This window comes from Mus caroli, chromosome 1, assembly GCF_900094665.2.
Source record: "Mus caroli chromosome 1, CAROLI_EIJ_v1.1, whole genome shotgun sequence".
Lineage (NCBI taxonomy): Eukaryota > Metazoa > Chordata > Mammalia > Rodentia > Muridae > Mus > Mus caroli.
This window is the reverse complement of record NC_034570.1, coordinates 52,939,342-52,955,829: the sequence shown is the minus strand read 5'-3', so window position 1 is coordinate 52,955,829 and position 16,488 is coordinate 52,939,342. Positions and strand designations below refer to the sequence as shown.

At 42.8% G+C, this 16,488-nt stretch overlaps 1 protein-coding gene across 2 annotated transcripts in view; it reads left to right on the top strand.

Annotated features, from left to right (window-relative positions):
- The first annotated feature begins 350 nt into the window (after positions 1–350).
- The window catches only part of Als2 (alsin Rho guanine nucleotide exchange factor ALS2), a 72,665-nt gene continuing 56,527 nt past the window's right edge, over positions 351–16,488 (top strand). Inside the window, exons 1-2 of one of the 2 annotated variants that reach the window (XM_021164704.2) lie at positions 351–844; positions 1,032–1,245. The gene's annotated coding sequence lies outside the window, so the exon portion shown is untranslated. The remainder of the gene's footprint in view (positions 845–1,031; positions 1,246–16,488) is intronic. The other variant, XM_029482838.1, reaches the window with a different exon arrangement.

The following is a 16,488-nucleotide window of genomic DNA, read 5'->3' as shown; positions in this document are numbered from 1 at the left end:
CAGCTTATCAGTTTGCTTTGCAGGACCAACCAAGATGTGTTTACCATGAGCAAGATCACACCTTGAGCCTTCTATTTAAACTTCATGTCAGGACTCCAAAGATAGACTTAGGGGGTTTACTGAACCAGCCCCTTAGTTCTTCTTCCTAGTGCAGTCTCATTGAATAAATTTCTTTCACTGTTGTCTTTTTTAGCTGTGTTATGGAGGACAGGTAGCTTGTTAGGGCGGCCAGAGTCCAGGCTTCATTAACTGCAGGACATCCCTGGTTTGTACCATTTGGTGGCGCCATTCTCAAGGCTGTACACTTTTCTGTTCTAGCACTGAAGTTGATAAGGCTCTGGTGAGAGCCTCTGAGTTGGAGGAAACAGTTGGGGTATTGTACGCAGGGGCATTAGATTCGGGGAATATATCTATCTTTAATGAGTAAATGTAACTCCGTAGGTTCCGCGATGCACACTCTGTAACAGGAGATTTCTCTCTTGCTTGTGTTCCAAGAACACAAAACGTTCAAGGGAGCACTTAGGGGTGAAGCGGGAGGATTGCGACCGTGACAAGTATGGATGGTTGTGAGATTGAGAAGCAAGCAAAAACAATTTTAACGCTGTATATTGAGGAGCCCTGAGGAAATAGTTTCTTCCTACTCCTTACTCTACCGTTTGAGGTGGACACGCGGCAAACGCACACTCGGGAAGAGATGACGTCATGCAGCTTAAAGGTAGCTCGTATTTTCACTTTTGTTATTTTTCTTGAGACACGCTCTCAAGGCTGGCCTCGAATTCCTGATCCTGCTGCCTTCATCTCATAAATGTTGGGATTACAGACGTGTGCAGTCATGTTCTGAGAGGTAAGATTTTTCTCTTCATCTCTCGCAGTTTGAGGAGGTAACAAAACTTGCAGTAGCTTCCATCCTCAAGCGCGGCCTGTCGTTACCATGGACTTATTGAGTTAGGTCCTTTCACTGAGTCTACGGTTGCTTCTAAAGTGCGCCCTAGGACGATTGGTTCTGCCCTGACTAAATGGTTTGCCCGCAGTAGCTGACGCGTTCGGAGCAATCTTGATCCCTATCGGACGCCGTCACCGGCTCTTGCCTAACCCCACCCATTCTGCGGGCCCGCCTCTCCAGCCCGCCGCCGGAGGCCCCGCCCCTACCTGGAGGCCCCGCCCCCATGAATCAGCTGATCTCGCGTACCCGCGGTGCAGTCGGGCTCGCGCCGGGAGAAGAGCGCGGAGCTGCGGGAGCGTCAGGTGAGCCCGCTCGGGTCCGGGCGGTCCTTGGGTTCGAAGGCGGGTCGGCGGAGGTGCGGGAGCGCGCTGGGTTGGCCTGCGGGGACGGCGCCTGCCTGTGAAGAGCTCCGGACGTGGTGGCTCGGCCCGGGTCCCACCCTCCGGGTCCCAGCGCCCCACTGCCGTGGTCCGAGCTGTGTGGCATTCCTTCGGGTCCCCTCTTCCCGCCTCCACCCACGCTGCTTACGCCCATCCGCTCAGAGGGTTTTTTGAATGCCCACAGTGGGCGCCCAGCTGGCTAGACAGTGAACCTTGCTGAGTGTCCTAGGTGGGTTTGCCCCAGGATGCATATCGTGGGGAAAAGTGAAGGGGGGCGGGGAGGGTCAGTGGTTTGAAACAGCGTTTGCTGAAAATGAAAAGGACTTTGGTATTAATCAATGGTAGTTTGACCAAATCCCTAAATGTATCAAGTCATCAAAGGAGTCATCGTGAAGACAGGAAAGAACACTGGAGCGATCTTGAGGAAATGGTCCTCACATTGATGTTGGTCCTCCAGGCAACAGGGCTATTTGCAGACAAGCAACTGTAGATTTGTAGAGGCAAGCTACTGTTTAGTACTTCTGTGGTTACCAAAGAGGGAAAACACACTGGTTGAATTGGGTGGTCAAGAGCAGCACTTTCTTATAGACTGACTGCTGTACCCAAATTAAGGTTCTTACTCTGTTGCTCTCTTATTTGTATCTGTTTTTTAAATGACTGTCAAGGATAAACTTGTGTGATGTAGGTTTATTTGGAGCAGGTACAAAAATGCAAAAAAGCAGTAGGCCATACTTTTTTGTTTTTATCATATACCTGTATGTATTAGTGTTCTCTAGAGTCACAGAACTTATGGAATGTATATATTAAGGGAATTTATCATAGTGATATACAGTTCACAGTCCAACTAGCCCAACAATGGGAATGGGAAGTCCAAGAATCTAATAGTTGCTCAGTCCCACGAGGGTAGTTATTTTAGCCGGTCTTCTGGATAAGCTGGAATCCTGAAGAAGTGGGTTCCAATAGATGTGCTGGCAAGGGAGTACAGGCAGGCAAAGGAGAGAGCGCCTTCCTTCTTCCAATGTCCTTTATGTAGGCCTCTAGCAGAAGGTGTGACCCAGATTAAAGGTGTGTGCCATTACACCTGGATTTGGAACTTGCTTTGTCCCAGGCTAGCCTTGAACTCAGAGATCTGCTTGCCTCATTCTCCTGGGATTAAAGGCGTGTTCTACTTTGCCTGGGCTTAAGCTTTTCATGACCACTATGCCTCAAGACTTGTGTTGTCCCATGTCAAGATCTGGGTCAAAAGCCTGTGTATTCTAGACTCAAGATCTGGATCACAGGTGAGCCATCCATTTCTGGATTGTAGTTTGTTCCAGATGTAGTCAAGTTGACAACCAGGAACAGCCATCACAATGTGTTAGGTAATGAAATCAGTGAAAGATTTCCTGTTTACTTTATATTTTGATTCATTAACTCACTGTGTAGCCCAGTCCGGCCTAGAACTTGTGGAGTTCTTGCCTGAGCATCCCAAGTACAAGTGGGCTTTGTCATCCAAAGAGTGAATTGTAATATTTTAACCTTCTGTTTAGTAATAGAGGCATAGTGGTAATTCCTAGGCTTTGGATCTAGAAATACCTTGAACAGCATCTTTCTTTGAGCCTCTTTGCCTCAGTTTCCTTATCTCTGCACTGGACTTTTCTGGTATTAGTACCTACATGTATGGTTTATGTATCATTTATTACTATGCCTGGACCCTCAGAAATGACCAATATATATTAACTCTTTATAGTTAACTACTTTCTTTTAGTAGTATATCATGAGCCAGGCTACATAGTGACCTTTTGTTTTTTAAAAGTAGGAAAGAAATTTTGAATGAAGCGGAGTTACGTTTATTTTTTTTTAAAGATTTATTTATTTATTTATTTAATGTATATGAGTACACTGTAGCTGTCTTCAGACATACCAGATGAGGGTATCAAATCCAATTACAAATGGTTCTAAGCCACCATGTGGTTGCTGGGAATTGAATTCAGTCCTCTGGAAGAGCAGTCAGTGCTCTTAACCACTGAGCCATCTCTTCAGTCCCAGGGTTGGGTTTATCAAGAAAAGGTTATAACACAGATTTAAGCACTGGCATGAACAGAGTGTGGGAGAGTGACAGGTAAGAAGGTGGTAGCAAGCACCCTAATGAGGTACAAGCTTCCCTGTCTATAGTCAGCAATAGATAGTAGGACTCTACAGTGGACCCAAGCTTCTCTATTGTCAGTCTCTGATAGAACAACTATAGTCATTTCAGATATAATTTTATAATTTGTATTTAGAAGAAAAAAATATTTCAAGCTAATCTCTAGTAACTTTGGTATTTCATAAAGGCATTTTAATATGGAAAATATGCTGATATAATCTACACCTAGTTAAAATTTATTACTTCATAAATTATGGCTAGTATTGGCAGATATAGAGTTCATAGTTAAGAAAATTCAAAGCTGTTTCTTTTTTTTTTTTGGTTTTTTGAGACAGGGTTTCTCTGTGTAGCCCTGGCTGTCCTGGAACTCACTTTGTAGACCAGGCTGGCCTCGAACTCAGAAATCCACCTGCCTCTGCCTCCCCAGTGCTGGGATTAAAGGCGTGCGCCACCATGCCCGGCTCAAAGCTGTTTCATAATGTTAAAATTTGAAAGCCTGGGCCAGTGAGGTGGCTCAGTAGGTAAAGGCACTTGTCACCAAGCCTGATGATTTTAGTTCAATTCTGAAATCCACGATACAAGGACTGAACTGACTGCTGTGAGTTGGCCTCTGACCTACACACACACACACACACACACACACACACACACACTAATAAATGTAACACTTTTTTTTTTAAAACATAGTAGCCTATAGTAGTACTAGACAGGTAATTTGGGAAGAAAAATTAAATAATGTTTAAAAACTACATTCATCTATTTAGATAATGTTTGATTTGTAGTTTGGGCCAGTGTTGAACTCTCATTCTCCTGCTTCAGCTTCTGGGCTGCTGGGATTACAGGTGTGTCCCACCGTACATACCCCGACTTTGGGCAGTTGGACAGTCTTTACTCTTTTTTTTTTTTCTTGGATAATTTCTTTATTTTCATTTCAAATGTTTTACCCTTTCCAGGTCTCCCATTTGGAAACCCCTTATCCCTTCCCCCCACCCCCTCTGTCTTTATTTTTAAGTGAAGAGACTAGTGAGAATATTGTTGGAGTTCTGGTTTTAGTTTTTGTGTAATTAGCTGAGTCTAAAATAAATAGTAACTGTTGCTAAGTCTGAGGTCTTATGTAGCCAAGGCTCCTTTTAAACATGTTATATAGTGAAGTAGTCCAGGCTGGCCTTGAACTCTTGGTTCTGTTTGCCCTGGAGTGTTGGGATTACAGGCCTACATCCATCCTTGCCACGTTCCTCTAACAGTACTTCTAAAGAAGGCCACCAGCCTGTAAGAGCTTTCTATAGTTGTTCTTTCTCTTAATGAAGCAGAGGTGATGTTGGAGAGAAGGCTGTTTTCTTTTGTGACAGGGTCTGCCCTGGTCTGCTCTCTCTTGCTGTGATAAACACCATGACCAAATGCATTTTGGGGAGAAGAGGGTTTATGTGGTTCATACCACCCCATCACTTGAGGGAAGTCAGGGCAGGGATGCAGTCAGGAGCTTGGCCAGCACTGGTGGCATGGGCAGATGTAGGCCTGTAATCCCAACACTCCAGAGGCAAAAGGACCAGGAGCCGTGGAGTTTGAAAGCTCCTTGCTGACTTGTCTTCATGCTCACCCTCTGCTACCTTTCTTATACCTCCTAGATTTATTTGCCCAGGGCTGGCACCTCCCACAAAAAACCAACCAGTTCAAGGTTTCAGTCTGTTACCCAGACTAGTCTGGAACTCACTCTGTAGTTTAAGATCTCCATCTCCCAGGGCTGGATTGCAGGCACGGACCACCACACCCTGCTTTTGTGAGACAGGGTTTTTCTGTGTAATCCCTGGGTGTCCTGGAAATTGCTCTGTGCTGTTTTGGAACTCAGAGATCTGCCTGTCTCTACCTCCTGAGTGCTGGTATTAAAGGCATGCCCCACTATTTCCTGCCTTAAAGAAAGGATTTTAGTGGAGAATCAGGCACAGGTGTTATCTAGTTCGAGGCCAGCCTGGTCTACAGAGTGTGAGTTGAAGTGCAGTCTGGTCTGTATATGGTCTGTTCTAGTATAGCCTGGTCTTCATAATGACTTGCAGGGCAGCCTGGTCTATCTACACAGTGAATTGCAGGGTGGCTAGCATAGTGAGACCCCGTTTCTCCCCGCACCCCAATCCCATTCTCCACTTCTCCACCCACAAAAGAAAGAAAATAGTTTTTCAAGATGGGCACACTGTGATGTCTGCTTGCAAATCCCAGTACTCCAGAGATGTAATGAGGAGATTTCAAGTGGGAGAGCAGCAAGGGCAGCGTAGTTCTAGGCCAGCCTGAATTGAGTTACAGAGTACGAAGGGTTGTGTTTAAGTGGTGTGTGTGTGTGTGATGTCAAAGACCCCATGTCAAAAAAAAAAAAAAGACTTCTTGAGGATTGTGTTTAAGTGTCTTATATGAGAAGTCTTGGTGGCTTTTGAAATTACAAAGGGTTTAAAATATGAACCCAGGCATGCCTGTAATCCCAGCATAGAGGCAGGAGGGTCAGGACTTAAAGGTCATCCTTGGGTATATAGCCTTTGAGGCTAGCCTGGGGCTACAAAGGACACTGACTCAACTTCCAAGAAAGTTTTTTAAGTAAGTGCATTTCCTTATACTTATTTATTTAAAGAACTTTCCTTCAATAAATTAGATTATAAAGTGGCTAGCAGTTTGGTAATATAAGGAAGTCAAAAGAATCCTTTCTGTAGATCCATGCTTTAACAAACATTTTAAAAATTGCATTTATTTACGGTGTGTGCTTGTGTTTGCCAGTGGGAGTGGAGCTCAGAGGACAGCCTGCCAGAGCTTCTCTCCTTCGTCATGTGACCAGATAAGCTGCATTCTCACCTGTGTTTTCTGGGGCTTCCTGGTGCTGGTCAGGGTTGTAGATCCTGCTCATCCTGGGATGGATGGTCTCTACCTACGTGATCTCAGGGATTCATGAAATCTCGGAGCTCAGAGGACCATTTTCAGTAGGAATTTGGGAGACAAGAAGTCAGTACCTGAGACATCAAACTGAATAAACTATAAAATATTCATAGACTGTTATACCTAATCGCAAAATGTACTTCAGTGTTAATATGAGCCTGGGCAAGTGTAAGGTGAACAAGCAGGGAAGAAGGTAGGTGGTGGCTGAGATGGTACAGGAGGACTGCTCTGGTGGCACATCTGACGACCCTTGTTGCAGTCACTGGGAGGAGTGCTGTGAGCACATTGTGGCTTCCAGACCACTTGGCTCCGTTCAGAGCTTCTACAGAATGACATGTACTGCAGAGTCCAGCTACAGTAAAGGTAGATTGTTCTTGCTAGGAATTCTTTTTAAAAGACAGTCTTGCTATATAGCTCCATGACTTTGAACTCTTGATCCTCCTGCCTCTACCTCCCAACTGTTGGGATCATAGATATATGCACTACACCTTGCTTGTTTGTGTGTGTGTGTATGTGTAGGCTACAGGTCATCATCTGTCTTCCTCCATCTCTATTTGCTCCATCCATCCATCCATCCATCCATCCATCCATCCATCGAGTCTCTCATTGAATCTGGAGCTCACTATTACAGCCACGCTGGCTCTCCAGTAAGGCTCAGGAATCCTCCAGTCTTCATGGTGTGCTGTTCCCCCCATGCCTCCTCAGAGCTGGGTTTAGCCATGCGACTGAGCTGGCTTCCACATGGGTGTTGGGGATCTGCGCTGAGGCTCTTGCGCTTGAACAGCTGGTTCTTTACCCACCAAACAGTCTCCCTAGCCTGTGTTTCTTTTTTCAGGAGACTTTTTTAACTTCACTTTCCCATTAATGACCAAACAATTTATTTTTTAAAAGTAATAAGAAGTGGCAGCTTTTATGTCAGTGCTTAAGAGAATCTTGGTGAACTGCGACAAAGCATGAGGTTGTTCTTTTTGGTGTTGCACTCATTTTCCTGCCAGGACCCTGAGTTTCCTGGACTTAGCATGATGGTGTGTTTAGCTTATGCCCTTTGTTTGGTTTTGCTTTGTTATTTGATATGTAGTTTAGACTGCCTAGACTCATGATCTTCTTGCCCCAGCCTTTTGTGTGCTGGGACTGTCAGCATGCAGCACTATGCCTGGCTTAAAAAAGATAATTAAATCAGTAAGTTATTGATATACTTTTATAATTCTTTTAAGTTTGAAGAAGATGCACAGGTTTGGTTTTTTCCTTCCAATTCTCACAAGTAAAAGATGGGATTCTGAGCAGTTCATTTTGCTGCTAGTGTGCTAGAGAGATTAGCTTTTGTCTCTCTAAGTCCACAAATTGACCGACTGATCCTTCTCTTAATTACCAAGTGTTTATAAACACTTTCCTTTCCGGGTCATCCCCATTCCCTTGCTCACATGACCTGTGTTAAGATGTTGTTGGTAGCACTGACCAGATGATGACATCTGGCTAGTGCTAACTCCAGTGTTTTTTCTTCCACCATCTAAACATATTTGAGCCAAGTTTTCAGTTTAAATTTGGGGCAGCTTTCCAAACAAAGGTAACAAGAATGATGATAGATCTCTTTAAAAATAGCAGTGAAGTAGAATAATCCAACTGCACACCAACAGGAAAATAGATAAACTGATTGTTCATGCAGTTGAATATACTTGCCCCTAGTAAAGTGAATGAATTAGGTCTATACGTATCCAAAGGACATTCTATTTAGTGAAAGAGGCAAGTGCCAGATGGTATTTCTGTACAGTAAGATCTGCTCTGTTCAACTGCGAACAGTGGCGTTGGTCACATATATGGATTTAGCTAATGAGAGTGAACAGAGTGTATTTATAGAGATGGTGGTCACTGGCTTCAGCTCCATGTGGAGCTACTGAAAAGGAGCTTACTGCAGTGGCATATACTTCTACTCCAGTCCTGCGAGGCTTAAACACAATTGCGAGCTTCAGGCCACCCTCAGGGGCAGAGGGAAGCAAATTTGAGATATTTTATTATCTGTTCAAAACGAGGTGGTGAGGACATGGGCTTGGTAATTTATTTTTATAAATGACTAAGATGGTTTTGGGGAACTACACTTTAAATTTTTATATTTATAACCAGGGCTCTTTCCCCGTATACATTATTTTGCTTTGTAGCTTTAAAGTAGTAGAGTCTGAAACAGCTCTTGTCTCCTGCAGAGAGGCAGCAGTGTGCCTGGCAGCTCCTCTCTGCAGAACTGTTCTTTAAACAGCGAGCCCTGTTTAAAGGCTACAGAGAAGTTGGAATGGCAGGGGTTCTTGGGAGAGTGGAGCATAAAACCATCTTGAAATTTTAAAGTGCAGGGAGCAAATTCATTCATAATGCTGTGAAAGGAATTTGGATATAGACTGACTTTACCAAGATTTTATATTGTCATGAAGTAATGAGTACTTTATTTAATTTGAGTTGGTTATAGTAGTTAATAAATGCATCATCTTGAGATTGTAATTCTAACAGCTAAATATCAAATTCTCAAGATACTGTAACAACTTATGCCTCTTATGCCATGCCAATATTATAAAATATTTCATAGGAATTTTACTGATTTTGGAAAGCTAATTTTTTTTTTTCTTTGAGACAGGGTTTCTCTGTGTAGCCCTGGCTGTCCTGGAACTCACTCTGTAGACCAGGCTGGCCTCGAACTAAGAAATTCGCCTGCCTCTGCCTCCCAAAAGCAGCAAGCTGCTGGAAGAAGGGTTAGGTGTGGGGAGAGGCTCAAAGAGTAAAGGTACCAAGCCTGACCACATTCATTCAGTTCCCTCGACTTGCAGGTGGAAGGGGAACTACTGTCTTCCAAAACTTGTCCTCCGACCTTCATGCACTGTTCTCCACCCTGTGTGCACACAAACGCTCACACACGCACACAGTCTCGCTCTCTCTAAATAAATGTTGAAAAAGTTAGCAAACAAAACAAAAAGACCAAGCAACTATAAACTGAATATTGGGGCAACCTTCAGATAGTCAGAAAAGGGCTGAGCCTTCCCTTAGGTCCTCCCTTAAAATGTAGTCAGCTCATTTGTAGTGGTTAGTATGGGTACAAAGTGTAAAAACCTTCATGCTTTCTGACCTTCAGGAGCTTAAGTGAGGCAAGACTTAGTAAGGGCATTAGTCTCTAAGAACAAAGTTATAAGTAATAAGTAGCTTTCTAACTAGGCATGGCTTCCTTTGTGCTTTAATTTACTGAGTCCCCCTACTCTGGGGACTAAAGTGTGTCTTGAGGAGACGCTGGGATTTGAAGTGGCTTTGACTGTTCCAGTTGGTTAGCATGCCTGCTCTTACCCGTGAGTTGTCCCCAGCCTTGCATGCCTGGTAAAAGGTGTCAGTGGCAGGGTATCCGGAAAGAAGTTATTGGTATCTAGAATATTTGTTGTCAAATATTAGAGTCTAAGAGTGCCTTAACTCACATGTAAACACAGAAACCAAGACTTTAAAAGCAAATAATCATTAAGTATTTTACCTGTATAAAATACCAGGCTCTCTTAAATTACTATATCCATAGTGTGAACTCTGGCTTATTTTGTTATAACAAATTATAACTCAAATTTCAAAAAGGAAACACTAGTCCGGTGTAGTGGCTCATATATGTAATCTTGGGATTTACAAGGTTAAGGCAGGAGAATTGCAGAGTTCAAAGCAACCTGGGCTACAGTGTGAAGTTCTGTTTCTTAATTCTGCTCCACATATGGAGACAAAAAGAAACAAATTGTGGATGGCTACTTGAGAATCTAGTAACTTTGTGTCTAAGTCATTAGTGCTGTTAGTTAATCTGTAAATTCCTTTCAGAGCTCATGATACAGTTTGCTCAGTAGTTCTGCTTTCTGGTCTCTGGTTTTAATTTTTTTTTTTTTTTTTTTGAAACAAGGACAAGAGTCAGGTGTAGCCCAGGGTAGACTGTAGCTGAGGCTGGTCTTGGCTTTTGATCTCTTTCCACCTTCCATTTGCAGTCTACACCATGCATGCCCAGTTTACTTCCTGTCTTAGCGTGTAGTCATTTTTAAAAATTACAGTATGTATGCAGTATCCTTGTGTGTGTATCCTCATGTCTGTGTGTGGGGGTGTGTCTGTGACATGGTGAGCTTGCAGAGACCAGAGGATAACTTTTGAGAGCCAGTTTTCCCTTTTAGACTGTGGGTTCCAGGGATTAAACTGAGGTTGTCAGCTTTGGTGGCAGGCTTCCCCACCTGGCCATCTCACTGGTCCTGTTCAGTTTTAATCACTAATTATAATTACTCTTGTAAAAATATTTGCTTTTATTTTAATCAAAATATCCTATGCAGAGCTTGGGATTAAACCCATGGCCTTGGCCTTGTTAGACAGATGTTCTACTTCTGAATTGTATTCTTGCTTCCAGATACCCAGGTACCAGTGTAAGAGAATGGCGGCACATTCTTGTATTCTCAATACTCTCTGAGCAGAGATGAGAATTGCTTCTTCAGATGTGAGAATAGCCCAGTTACATAGCCAATTGTAAGCCAGCTAGGGCTAAAAGAGGAGTGACAGGGAAGAGAGAGAACACAAGTTAGCTTCCTTTTGTCTTGAAGATACTGCCTTCTCTATAGTGTGCTATCACATTAGAAAAACATAAGCTCATAAGATAGTACAGTGGATCTTTGGTTACGGGCAGATCACTTCAGCCCAATAGTTTGTGGCTAGCCAGGACAACATGTTAAGACTTCATCTACCCACATTCCCTACCCTAAATAAAAACCAAGTGCATTGAAGAAGCAGAATGAAGTCTATAAGAAGTTAAAATCTGGGAGTCATGTACTAAAAATTATAGCAATTTTTTTGTTGTTGTTTTGTTTTTCGATACAGGGTTTCTCTGTGTAGCCCTGGCTGTCCTGGAACTCACTCTGTAGACCAGGCTGGCCTCGAAGCTCAGAAATCCGCCTGCCGCTGCCTCCATTTTTTTCTTTTTTCTTTTTTCTTTTCCTTCCTTCCTTCCTTCCTTCCTTCCTTCCTTCCTTCCTTCCTTCCTTCCTTCCTTTCTCTCTCTCTCTCTCTCTCTCTCTCTTTCTCTTTCTTTTTTCTTAAGAATATAGGTTCCAAAAGTGGGAGTGGGGGGGAGGGTATGGGGGACTTTTGGGATAGCATTGGAAATGTAATTGAGGAAAATACGTAATAAAAAAAAGAATATAGGTTCCAAGTCCCTTACTTGGAAATGTTGAGATATGTTTTGGAACTGAGATTTTTCTCTCGTGAACACTGTGTATAACTGTATTATGTAGTAACTCCCCTGGGATCTGTGTTAGCTTGTGATCATATTGATAGTTCTGCAACAAGAAGGGCAGGGCAGTATTTACCCTAGACAAAATAACAGCCCCTCATTGGTTCAGGTCGGATTTTATACTTGGCTAAATTGAGATCATATTGGATTCTTGCTGTGAAAAAAGAAAAAAAAAGGTAGCTTTCAGAGTCTTTGACTTTGGATTTCTGATTCTAATATAATGGAAGTACAGATGGTTCATAGCTCTTCTTTTTAAAAACAGGATCTTGCATTCGATTTTCCTGTCTTAGTCTCCCAAGTTATGGGATTATAGGCATACATCACCAAGGTGGCTTATAGCGTGCCCCACGCCTCTGCCCCCCCCCCCCACTTTCTTTTTAAAGATTGTTTGTTTGTTTATGTGAGCACGCCAGGCATTGGTGGCGCANGCCTTTAATCCCAGNACTTGGGAGGCAGAGGCAGGNGGATTTCTGAGNTCGAGACCAGCCTGGTCTACAGAGTGAGTTCCAGGACAGCCAGGGCTATACAGAGAAACCCTGTCTTGAAAAACCAAAAAAAAAAAAAAAAAAAAAAAAAAAATTGTTCTGAAAACACATAAATTTTATTGCTTCTTGGCCTTTTGGCTAAGATCAAGTGAGTACACTGTAGCTGTACAGATGGTTGTGAGCCTTCATGTGGTTGTTGGGAATTGAATTTTAGGACCTCTGCTCACTCTCATCAGCCCCACTCGCTCCGGCCCAAAGATTTATTTATTATTATACATAAGTACACTGTAGCTGAGTTCATACTCACTGGAAGAGGGCAGGCATCAGATCTCATTACAAGTGGTTGTGAGACACCATGTAGTTGCTGGAATTTGAACTCATGCTCTTCGGAAGAGCAGTCAATGCTCTTTACCTGCTGAGCCAATCTCACCAGTGCTGTCTCTTCTCTCTTCTCTTCTCTTCTCTTCTCTTCTCTTCTCTTCTCTTCTCTTCTCTTCTCTTCTCTTCTCTCTCTCCTCTCTCGCTCTCTCTCTCTCTTTCTCTCTCTCTCTTAAGCAATGATAAGAATTCTAGACTAGACCATATTCTTTTTGGAAATTTCCAGATCTTGATATTAAAACAGCATCTTTATACACAGCCCATTTCTTCCTTACAGGAAGCTGTGTAGCCAGTGGAATCTAAATGTGGTGTCACTTTGATAAGAACCAAAGTTTACTTAGTTTTAGTGCATCATTTGATGGTTGCGTCTTTCTGCTGTGAAGGTGGTAGTAGCTTGCAGAGTGGTATCCACTGAGTCTAGCCTTGGCCTTTGGCTAACAGAAAGAACTTAACAGCTACAACGATTAGCCTAGGTTGCCTGTCTGCTGATCTGTGGAAAGGCCTTGAAGGTAAGTCAGCCCCACAGTTTCTAACTTCAAGTTATCGCTGTTTATACAGTGTCTTTATCAGAGTTAGTTAGGACAATACAGGCCAGTGCAAGAGAGAGCCTGTTAACAGAAGAGTAACAGGGTATAGAGCTCCTGTCTCCATGTAGCACAAAGACTGACCTCACCAAGGGAGAGGCATCTTTGAGGAGCCCCATAGTTGGCCTATCTTCAGTTTAAATGTTATGTGAATGGAGAAGCAGTCATAGACATGCCAGAGAAACAACATTATTGTTGGCTTATGTTTGTTTTGTTTTGACTGTGTTAGTGCATAATTGAGGAGAGGTGTTAATGGAGTTGGTAAATCCCCCCGTAAGTGTGTGAGCTTTGGACAGCATGCTCTCCTTAGTTGTCACTTCTCTTCTTTCCATGACTTCCTGAAAGAAGTCAAACATCTTAAAGCCTTTAAAACAAAATGAAGCCAGATTTGGGCTACATATCTATAATTAGCACTTGAGAGGATGAGGTCAGAGATCGTCAGTTTGAGGCTAGCCTGGGATACATATAAAGACCATATTGAAAAAGAAAGAAGGGAAAAGTTTCTACAATATTATTAAGGAAAATGTCTGTAAAACAGAATTGAATTTTCTCCCCCTACCTTTGTAGCCCAGGTTAGCCTCACACCCTCTATGTAGCTGAAGATAACCTTAAATTTCCTGATCTGCTTCTGCCTTGTGAATAGTTGGATTACAGGCACGTGCCCATTTTTGTGCACGGTGGGGGATAAAACCCAAGGCTTCATGCATGCACTATGCTACCCGAGCTGCCTTCCCAGCGCTACATGTGAGCTTTATACTGTTGCTCTGACACATTGCTTCCAACTCTGTGGCCTACAGTGTTGCTTACTACCATACAGTCCTGTAAGCCAAACGTCTGCTATGGGCTTAACTAGGCCAGGAAAGGTTCTTTGACTGTCTTTTTCTGCAGGTTTTCCCCCAGGTTGGTAGGTGCCACTCCTTCTTTGGCCTTTGCATATTTTGAAGTCAGACATGTAGCATCTTTTCACCCAGCTTCCTTATCATTTCTTTCTTTCATTTCTTAAAAATGTCTTTGTATGCTCCTTTATTCTGTGTGTTCATGTGTATACATGCATTGACATACATGCACATGAAGGTCAAAGGACAATTCACAGGGGTCCATTCTCTTTTCCCACTGTATGGATCCTAGTTACTGAACTCAGGTCATAGATCCTGGTGACTGAACTCAGGTCAAGTCAGACAGACTTGGCAGCAAACACCTTTACCCACTGAGCCATCTTACCAGCCCTCCTTTTTTTTTTTTTTTTTTTTAAATTAGGAAAGTGTGTGTGTGTGAGTGTGTACATGTAAGGGCAGGCAGGTGCCTGAAGAGGCAAGAAGTGTCTGGTCCCCCTGGAGCTGGAGTTATAGGCAATGGTGAGCTGCCTGGCATGACTTCTGGGAACTGCACTTGTGTCCTGTGCAGAAGCAGTGCTTGTTCTTAACTTCAGAGCCATCTTATAACACTCCACTTTTGTTATATATTTTTGCTTTCTTTTAAACCTCTTCTTTTTTTGAGTCTAGCTCAAGCTAGACTGAGACTCACTACTCCAGCCCATGGTGGCCTTGAACTCATGGCAGTTCTCTTGCCTCAGCTTCCTGATAGGTGGGGCCATAAGTGCCATCATCCTCAGTTTACAGCAGTTTTGGTTATGCAGTCTTGATGTGGTGGATCTATTTCAGGAAGTGAGATGTGGCTGTATAGTTCTATGCCCTCCTAGAAGGGTCCTCTGGCTCCTGCGGATAGTGTGAGGATGCAATCTGAAGTGCACCCCTTGGCCTGCACAGATAGCCCAGAGTTAGCATTTCCCTGCACACTAGGAAGCGAGCATCTTACTAAAGCTAGTTAGCATCACCAGCACAGATTTAGGAGCAGTTAGGAATTCTGTGTACGCAGGGCAGTGGTGGCACACACCTTTAATCCCAGCATTTGGGAGGCAGAGGTAAATGGAGTTCTGAGTTTGGGGCCAGCCTGGTCTACAGAGTGAGTTCTAGGACAGCCAGGGCTAAAAAAAAAAAAAAAAAAAGAAAAAGAAAAGAAAAAAGAAAGGAAAGGAAAGGAAAGGATCCTGTGTGCTAATAGCATTAAGTTTATTCAGATTTACCATCTGTTTATGGTACCTCTCATCCAAATTTGATCCCAAACCGTTCTAAATTAAACACTTACAAGGTAGAAAGTAATTTCCTCCGGATACACAGATGGGAAACAGTGAGAATGCCAGGCAGTCTGGAGTAAACAGATGGACCTAGATCCCCCTGCCAGTGTGCGTTGTTTGCAGAGCAGTGACCATGCCATACCAAATTATAAATTTGGTCCCAGTATTATAAAGTCTACAGAAATAGGGCTTTGTTCTTGTACTTTTTTAAAAAAATGAATTTTGGTGCCATTAAAACTTGGAATTGTTAAATTGAAATGCGTCTGGTATTTCCTTTGCGTGTTTGTTTTACTTTTTTTTTTTTTTAAACATTGAGTTTTAAACTCATGGGTCATTATTTTCAAACAATAAATACATTTTATTTAGCTCTTTTCACTGAGTGATTATTGTGTTTTGAAACAGGGCTTGTTGTGTACCCAGGCTAGCCTTGAACATTGTCTTTTTTTTAAACTAATTAATATATTTATTCACTGTGGTGTAGTGTTTATGTAGCCTAGGCTGGCCTTGACCTCAAGATCATCTAGCATCCATCTGCCAAGTGTTGAGGTCACAGGTGTGTGCCACAACAACCAGCTTGGCTTTGAATTTTCAGTCTCCTGCCTCAGCTTCCTTAGAGCTGGAATTGTCATAAGCTACTATACCTGGGTTTTGGGTGGATGCTTTTATTTTATTATTTGGAGGCACAGACACTGGAGAACTAATCCAACAGAGCCCATGTGTGTTGAGTGCTCTTCCATTTAACTACATTGGCAGCAGTTTTAGTTTATTAAACTAAGATGGGAACTTCATTGGCATTCCAGGCACCCTGGCCAGCTGTGTTGGAAAGAAGTGGCACGGAGTGCTGGTGAATGTTCAGCTCGTAGGCACAGGTGCCTAGCCGTCAGCACTTCCCACAACTAATAAGTAATGTCACAGAGCTACTGATTGGTTAGGGGGAAGGGCTTCTGCCATACCAGTACTCAGCCTGTGTAGAACAAATGGCAAATGCTGGGCCTGGGAACCGCTCATTCCAGATCCACATTTCTACTAGCCCTTCCGGGTCTGAAGCTTGTTAGCATTGCATTGAGATTGTCTTGGGGGAAATTACCACAGAAGTTCCAGTAATGGAAAATGTATTTTAGTTAAACACAAAGAAATTGAATAATTAACATTTGTGTTCATTACTGAAAATTAGAATGACTTGGATATGATACATTACTGAGATTTAAAAAAAAAAATCTTTCCCAGTTGGAATTTAAGTTTTTTTTTTTTTAAACATTTTTTTTCTTTTTGGTTTTTCGAGA